Genomic DNA, 9,059 nt, shown 5'->3' with positions numbered 1-9,059 from the left:
TGTGATGTTTGGAGGACTGGAGGAAAGGAAAAAACGTACCTTCCCTGTAAATAAGGGCCCTAATTGACAGGGAATGGAAAAAACCTGAGAAGTCAGGGGGCTTACCTTCTACATCAAAAAGGAGGTACCCATTTGAGCAAAAGCATTCAGAAACCTGGGAAAAATTCCCAAAAATTTATGGTGCCGTAGCCAAATCCTCAAAAAAGGTATCTCTACCATTAGAGAACTCTGGCGTGCTGAAAGACCCGCTTGATAAAAAAGCAGACGGTTTCCTTAAGCATATCTGGGAAGGTTCGGCAGGTGGATTAAAACCAGCGATAGCTGGTACTTGTACCGTTCGTGCCCTCATGGTCTGGCTACAACAAATAGAGGACCAGATCAAGGATAGAGTTCCTAGGGATGAAATTCTGTCTAATCTGACACTGGTACACGGAGCAGCGGCTTTCCTAGTGGATTCCTCTGCAGATTCCGCAAGATTGACAGCTAGAGCAGCAAACCTGTCGAATGCGGCAAGACGAGCCCTGTGGCTTAAAGGGTGTCCAGGAGATTTGCCATCAAAACATAGGTTATGTTCCATTCCATGTGAAGGCCAATTCCTCTTCGGAAAAAAACTAGAAGAAATTCTGGAACATGCAGGGGATAGGAAGAAAGGCTTTCCCCGATTTCCGGGAGAGCCTAAAAAGCAGCCCTATCGGAGGAGGAGATTTAACAGGGGTCGTCCCCCGGGAGATAGAAAAAACTGGGACTTTAAAGAAAGGAGAGGATCGGGCTATATGTTTAACCCCTTCCCGACCATTGACGCCACATAGGCGTCATGAAAACTGGTGCCAATCTGACCAGTGACGCCTATGTGGCGTCATGACTTTAAAGCCCCCCCTGCGGGTCAGGTGACCGGGGTCACTGAAAGGTCACCCAACCCACAGATACAGGGGGCTTTGTTCTTCACCACAGGGGGCGTGGCTTCGCCCCCACGTGGCTACGATCGCTCTGATTGGCAGGTAAAAGTGAAACAGCCAATCAGAGCGATAGTAATATTTCATCAATGAAAATTGATGAAATATTACAATCCAGCCATGGCCGATGCTTAAGTAGCATCGGACATGGCTGGAGACACTAAGTTAACCCCCCCTGCCGACTGACTGCGCCGATCGGCCGCCGCTGTCACAATCTACCCCCCTCCCCTCCGCTCCCCCCACCTTCCAATCCCCCCCACGATACTCACTAACCCCCCTGGCCGTCCCAGTGTCCCGCCGTCCAGCCGTCCCGGTTCATGGGCGCCGCCATCTTGGAAAATGGCGGGCGCATGCGCAGTGCACCCGCCGGCATTTCCCGGCGGCAGATTCATTTTTTTTATTTTGATCACTGTGATAAACTCTCACAGTGATCAAAATAAAAAAAAAGTAAATCACCGCCCCCCTTATCACCCCCCATAGGGACAAATAATAAAATATTTTTATTTTTCAATTAGGGTTAGAAATAGGGTTAGGGTTAGAAATAGGGTTAGGGGTGGGTTGGGATTAGGGTTAGGTTTGTGATTAGGGTTAGAGTTGGTATTAGGGTTAGGGGTGTGTTGGGGTTAGGGTTGGAGATAGAATTGAGGGGTTTCCACTGTTTAGGCACATCAGGGGGTCTCCAAACATGACATGGCGCCAGCCAATTTTGCGTTCAAAAAGTTGAACAGTGCTGCCTTCACTCCGAGCCCCGACGTGTGCCCAAACAGTGGTTTACCCCCACATATGGGGTATCAGTGTACTCAGGAAAAATTGCACAAGAACTATGGGGGGTCTAATTTCTCCTGTTACCCTTGGGAAAATTAAAAATTGGGGGCTAAAAAAATAATTTTTGTGGAGAAAAAATAATTTTTTATTTTCACGGCTCTGCATTATAAACTTCTGTGAAGCGCTTGGGGGTTTAACATGCTCACCACGCATCTAGATTAGTTCCTTGGGTGGTCTAGTTTCCAAAATGGGGTCACTTGTGGGGGGATTCCACTGTTTAGGTACATCAGGGGCTCTCCAAACGTGACATGGCGTCCGATCTGAATTCAAGCCAATTTTGCATTGAAAAAGTCAAATGGCGCTCCTTCCCTTCTGAGCTCTGCCATGCACCGAAACAGTGGTTCCCCCCCCACACATCAGGTATCAGTATACTCAGGACAAATTGCACAATAACTTTTGCAGTACAATTTCTCCTGTTACCCTTGGTAAAATAACGACACCCGCAGACCATTCCATCAAGTCGACATTTCAAAACGTCACTACTTCCCTTCCGATCCCCAACGTGTGCCCAAACAGTGGTCCCCCCCACTTATGGGGTACCAGCGTACTCAGGACAAACTGGACAACAACTTTTGGGGTCCAATTTATCTTATTACCCTTGTAAAAATAAAAAATAGTGGGCTAAAAATCATTTTTTGAGGGAAAAAAAATTTTTTTTTATTTTTACGGTTCAGCGTTATACACTTCTGTGAAGCACTTGGGGTTCAACGTGCTCACCACACATCTAGATAAGCTCCTTAGGGGGTCTAGTTTCCAATGGGGTCATTTGTGGGGGGTTTCCACTGTTTCGGTACATCAGGAGCTCTGCAAACGTAACATGACGCCTGCAGACCATTCCATCAAGTCGACATTTCAAAACGTCACTACTTCCCTTCCGAGCCCCAACGTGTGCCCAAACAGTGGTCCCCCCCACTTATGGGGTACCAGCGTACTCAGGACTAACTGGACAACAACTTTTGGGGTCCAATTTATCTTATTACCCTTGTGAAAATAAAAAATAGTGGGCTAAAAATATTTTTTTGAGGAAAAGAATATATTTTTTATTTTCACGGTTCTGCGTTATAAACTTCTGTGAAGCACTTGGGGATTCAGAGTGCTCACCACACATCTAGATAAGCTCCTTAGGGGGTCTAGTTTCCAAAATGGGGTCATTTGTGGGGTGTTTCCACTGTTTCGGTACATCAGGGGCTCTGCAAACGTAACATGACGCTCGCAGACCATTCCATCAAGTCGACACTTCAAAACGTCACTACTTCCCTTCCGAGCCCCAACGTGTGCCCAAACAGTGGTCCCCCCCACATATGGGGTACCAGCGTACTCCAGACAAACTGGACAACAGTTTTTGGGGTCCAATTTATCTTATTACCCTTGTGAAAATAAAAAATAGTGGGCTAAAAATCATTTTTTGAGGGGAAAAAAATATTTTTTATTTTCACGGTTCTGCGTTATAAACTTCTGTGAAGCACTTGGGGGTTCAGAGTGCTCATCACACATCTAGATAAGCTCCTTAGGGGCTCTAGTTTCCAAAATGGGGTCACTTGTGGGGGAGCTCCAATGTTTAGGCACACAGAGGCTCTCCAAACACGACATGGTGTCCGCTAACGATTGAAGCTAATTTTCCATTCAAAAAGTCAAATGGCGCTCCTTCCCTTCTGGTCCCTGCCGTGCGCCCAAACAGTGGTTCCCTCCCACATATGAGGTATCAGTGTACCCAGGAGAAATTGACCAACAAATTTTATGATCCATTTTATCCTGTTGCCCATGTGAAAATGAAAAAACTGAGGCTAAAAGAACATTTTTGTGAAAAAAAGTACTTTTTTTTACGGATCAATTTCTGAAGCACCTGGGGGTTCAAATTGCTCATTATGCATCTAGATAAGTTCCTTGGAGGGTCTAGTTTCCAAAATGGGGTCATTTGTAGGGGAGCTCCAATGTTTAGGCACACAGGGGCTCTCCAAACGTGACATGGCAACCGCTAAATATTCCAGCATATTTTACATTCAAAAAGTCAAATGGCGCTCCTTCCCTTCTGAGCACTGCCGTGCGTCCAAACAGTAGTTTATGACCACATATGAGGCATCGGTGCACTCAGGAGAAATTGCCCAACAAATTTTAGGATCCATTTTATCCTGTTGCCCATGTGAAAATGAAAAACCTGAGGTTAAAAGAAAATTTTTGTGAAAAAAAAGTACTTTTTTTTTTACGGATCAATTTGTGAAGCACCTGGGGGTTCAAATTGCTCATTATGCATCTAGATAAGTTCCGTGGAGGGTCTAGTTTCCAAAATGGGGTCACTTGTGGGGGTCTCCAATGTTTAGACGCACAGGGGCTCTCCAAACGCGATATGGCAAACACTAAATATTCCAGCATATTTTCCATTCAAAAAGTCAAATGGCGCTCCTTCCCTTCTGAGCCCTGCCGTGCGCCCAAACAGTGGTTTATGACCATATATGAGGTATCGATGTACTCAGGAGAAATTGCCCAACAAATGTTATGATCCACTTTATCCTGTTACCCATGTAAAAATGAAAAAATTGATGCTAAAAGAAAATTTTTGTTGGAAAAATTAAAATGTCCATTTTTTTCCTTCCATGTTGCTTTAGTTCCTGTGAAGCACCTGAAGGGTTAATAATCTTCTTTAATGTAGTTTTGAGTAGCTTGAGGGGTGCAGTTTTTAGAATGGTGTCACTTTTGGATATTTTCTGCCATATAGACCCCTCAAAGTGACTTCAAATGTGAGGTGGTCCCTAAAAAAAAACGGTTTTGTAAATTTTGTTGTAAAAATGAGAAATCGCTGGTCAACTTTTAACCCTTATAACTCCCTAACAAAAAAAAAATGTTGTTTCCAAAATTGTGCTGATGTAAAGTAGACATGTGGGAAATGTTATTTAGTAACTATTTTGTGTCACATACCTCTCTGGTTTAACAGAATAAAAATTCAAAATTTGAAAATTGCGAAATTTTCTAAATTTTCGCCAAATTTCCATTTTTTTTCACAAATAAACGCAAAAATTATCAACCTAAATTTAACATTAACATGAAGCCCAATATGTCATGAAGAAACATTCACAGAATTGTTAGGATCCGTTGAAGCGTTCCTGAGTTATTACCTCATAAAGGGACACTGGTCAGAATTGCAAAAAATGGCCTGGTCATTAAGGTCAAAATAGGCTTGGTCATGAAGGGGTTAAAAGGCCTTCCACTTCCTCCAAAAAATCTCCCCAATGACATTAGCCCGGAGGTAGGGGGAAGGCTTTCTCTCTTCCTTTCCACCTGGGCAAATATCTCCCCGAGTACATGGGTCCTAAACATAATCAAGGACGGGTTAAAAATAAAATTCATCCGTCAGCCCAGGCATACCTTTATAATGACACACCGAAGGAGAGCCCAAGAGCAACAGCTGGCCCTGGAGACAGAAGTCTTGGGTCTAGTGCAAAAACAAGTCCTACAGGAAGTCCCAGTGCAAGAAGAAGGGGATTCTACTCCCCCCTCTTCTTAATACAAAAACCAGATGGCTCTTGGAGAACCATAGTCAACCTGAGGAGAATCAGTCAGTGGGTAGACAATTGCTCCTTCAAAATGGAGTCAATCAATACGGCCACAAAAATCCTATTCCGGCACTGCCTCATGGCAGTGATAGACTTAAAAGATGCCTACTATCACATCCCAATTCATTGGGAGTATCAAAAATACTTGAGAGTAGCGCTCTATGTCCAGTGAAACACTACCAATACGCAGCCCTTCCGTTTGGTGAACACTCTGGGGGCTGTAGACTAGCCAAAGTGATGGCCGAAGTAATGTCTTTTCTTCGTTCCTGGGCAGAGAAGGCTGAGCTATCGATTGAACAAATTTGTAAAGCCGCTACTTGGTCCTCACCTTCCACCTTTTTTAAGCACTACCGACTTGATCTGTCTTCCTCTACTGACCTAACCTTTGGTAGAAGGGTGCTGCAAGCGGTGGGCCCTCCCTAAGGTGTCTTATTCTACAAAAGTCTCTCATGTGTGCCATCATTATTGCAAAAAAAGGGGGAGACAAAAAAGCGCAATAGGGTCTTATCCACGTTACAAAAGACAGTATATCATGAAATATGCTCACCTGGTTAGGATGAGATAAGAGCGTGTAGGTAGCGGCTGCTGCAGATCCACAGGTCTTCAGTGACCAAAGAAATGATGAATCCAAAGGGAGTTCGTAGCTATATTCCGCGCTGCCGCTTTAGACAAATTCCAGGAGAATGCTGTATGATTGCAGTGGTTTTATTCTACGCGTTTCAGGGGTCTCATGCCCCCTTCATCAGGAAATACCACAAATACATACAGGTATCACAGACATAAATAGGTTTGAAAGGATGCTGGATTTCAAAAAAATGAGTGCCAACAAGTCAGATGGTGCAGTGTCAAAGTTCAATGACATCACATGATTAACAGTTAACCTAAGATATATTACAAAAGAATACGTATTTTAAAAGATTTTTTGATTAAATTTTCGTTTACAAAACAGATAATAAAGTCAAATTTACGATTTAAACAAAAAAAAAAGGGGAAGGGGGGAGTTTATATTTATATTTATAATTAATTTTACAATACTGTGCCTCCTTGGTCTAATGAAAAAAAAAAAAAAAATTATTTATGTATTTGCTTAAACATTGCTTGTGCGTTAGCTCTAAAAGAGTGTTATATATATGAAAATCCTGTATAGCCTCCTATCAGGTTTAGCTCCTTTTGCCCTTGGGAGCAATCACTTTCATACCTCTGTCTTAAACATTATCTCTGTTAGTTGCATTTTTTGAAGAATTTTTTGAAGAGTTTTTTTTTTTTTTTTTTTTCTTCTTTAATTAAGCCCGGGTAAGCGCTACTAATTCTACTAGTCTGACATGAAAGAATGACCCCGGCTGATAATAGTATCTTATTTCTCCTTTAACTCAGCTCCCATGCATATATTGCCTAGTCATAGAGATTAGTGAACAGTGCAAGAATGTTACTGCCACTCCTTCACAGTGAAAAGACTTATGTGTCACTGTTGAACACAAAAACTGCCTGCGATCTTATCTATTAATGAAGCCACCCATTCACTCTGCCTCTTTATCCTGCGTTTTTTCTTTGAGCAGTAGTTGGCTCCTGCACAGCGTCCTGTGTGTTGCTGCATCTGATATTAACCCCCTTTTTTTATGTGCTTCATGTTAAATCTAAAATTTGCCCATGATCTTTGTATCGGTGAAGTAATGAATCCATGCTGTTTGTGTTCTCATTCTGAGCAGCGCTGACTGCTGTGCAGCTTCTCGTGTGTTGCTGCTTTTAGCATCCTTTATTATTTTTTAACCCATTTCCTCTATACTAAAAAATAATTTTATATTTAATTTTTTAGAATTTAACTAAAATTATATATTTTTTATTGGTAAAGAATTAAAATTATGTTTTTACTTTTTTCCCCTTTTTGTATAAATATTGCAATGCTTTCAATGAAAAAAAAGCGGTTTGCTGTTTCCATACGATAGTCCACTTGTAAGGTATCCACCTCTAAACAGGAATAAACTCCCCCCTTCCCCTTTTTTTTTTTTTTGTTTAAATTGTAAATTTGACTTTATTATCTGTTTTGTAAACGAAAATTTAATCAAAAAATCTTTTAAAATACGTATTCTTTTGTAATATATCTTAGGTTAACTGTTAATCATGTGATGTCATTGAACTTTGACACTGCACCATCTGACTTGCTGGCACTCATTTTTTTGAAATCCAGCATCCTTTCAAACCTATTTATGTCTGTGATACCTGTATGTATTTGTGGTATTTCCTGATGAAGGGGGCATGAGACCCCTGAAACGCGTAGAATAAAACCACTGCAATCATACAGCATTCTCCTGGAATTTGTCTAAAGCGGCAGCGCGGAATATAGCTACGAACTCCCTTTGGATTCATCATGTGTGCCATCATGGGAGACGGGAAAACACCAAGGTTACTTACCGGTAGCCGGTTTTCCCGGAGCCCATGACGGCACCTGTATATTCCCCCCCTTTTTTTACTCCTTTGGTGTGCACTATAGTTTGGGTGTTTTTTAGTTAGATATAATGTGGTGATAGTTTTACCATGTGTACTAACCCGGGGGGGCCTCTCATGCTCTGTAAACCAACTGAAGCAGGGAGAGGTACCGCCCCTTTTATCTTCAGTAGGGTTCCTGTCCTGGCTGGGCGGATCCCCTCTCTCATGTGTGCCATCATGGGCTCCGGAAAAACCGACTACCGGTAAGTAACCTTGGTCTATTTGCAGCTTTTTTGTCTAATTTTTGGTGGTTTTAGCCTGTTTTTCATTTGCACCTTTTTCAAAGTCTATTTTATGTGTTCGCCTTTTTTTTTTGTTAATTATTGTGGGTGGGATTTGGGGTTTTCAGCTGATTCATCAATTTGCTATATTTTTGTGCAAATGCACTCCAGTCCTCCCCTGAAGTGATTTGATGTATGCCTGCAAATTAAAGCAAAGCATATGATTTTTTGAGCTAAAATGTTGAAAAAAAAAAAGAAAATTGCGGCTGCTTCACACTCCATTGGGACGTAAGTGACATTTGGAGGCAGCAGAAACTCTCACTTCTTCTGGGTGTCAGTTTTGTCTGCAGGAAGTGACAGTGAAAAAAAGCTTATTGGCTGCAGTGCTTGCATGACATAATTCATACGAGCCCTGGGATTGCCAGCACTGATACTGCTGCAACGGCTCCAGAGATGCATGTAAATTGGTTATTTTATAAGGGGGAACAGAGCAATTGAGAAGGTGTTTTCTGAATAGTTGATGACCCATTTAGAAGACAAAAATAAATAAAATGCTTGACTGTGAAAAATTCATGAACCATACAGTATGTGCCATTTTGACGAATTTGGGATTAAGAACATTAATGAATTCCACAAGATAAAAATAATTGACTTAAAGGGGTTTTCCCACAAACAAATTACCATACTTATTTAAACAATAGAAATTGGAATACAAATAATTTCCATAACTGGATATGATTAAAAAAAATGTTCCTGTGCTGAGATAATCTTATAAATGTGCCCCTGCTATGTACTGTGTAATGGCTGTGTCTGACAGTACAGGAACATGGTCTGATCATACCACAGCTCCTGGGCAGGGGAGGAACTAAAAGAGAGTATACAGACAGGGCAGCAAGCTGTAATGTCTGTATACTCTCTTTTCCTTCCTCCCCTGCCCAGTAGATTTGGTATGATCAGACCATGTCCCTGTATAGTCACACACAGCCATTACACAGTACACAGCAGGGGCACATTGATAAGATTATCTC

Source organism: Dendrobates tinctorius, unplaced genomic scaffold, assembly GCF_039654945.1.
Source record: "Dendrobates tinctorius isolate UK_male_01 unplaced genomic scaffold, ASM3965494v1 ptg000143l, whole genome shotgun sequence".
Lineage (NCBI taxonomy): Eukaryota > Metazoa > Chordata > Amphibia > Anura > Dendrobatidae > Dendrobates > Dendrobates tinctorius.
The sequence above is the reverse complement of the archived record's forward strand: the minus strand, read 5'-3'. Positions refer to the sequence as shown.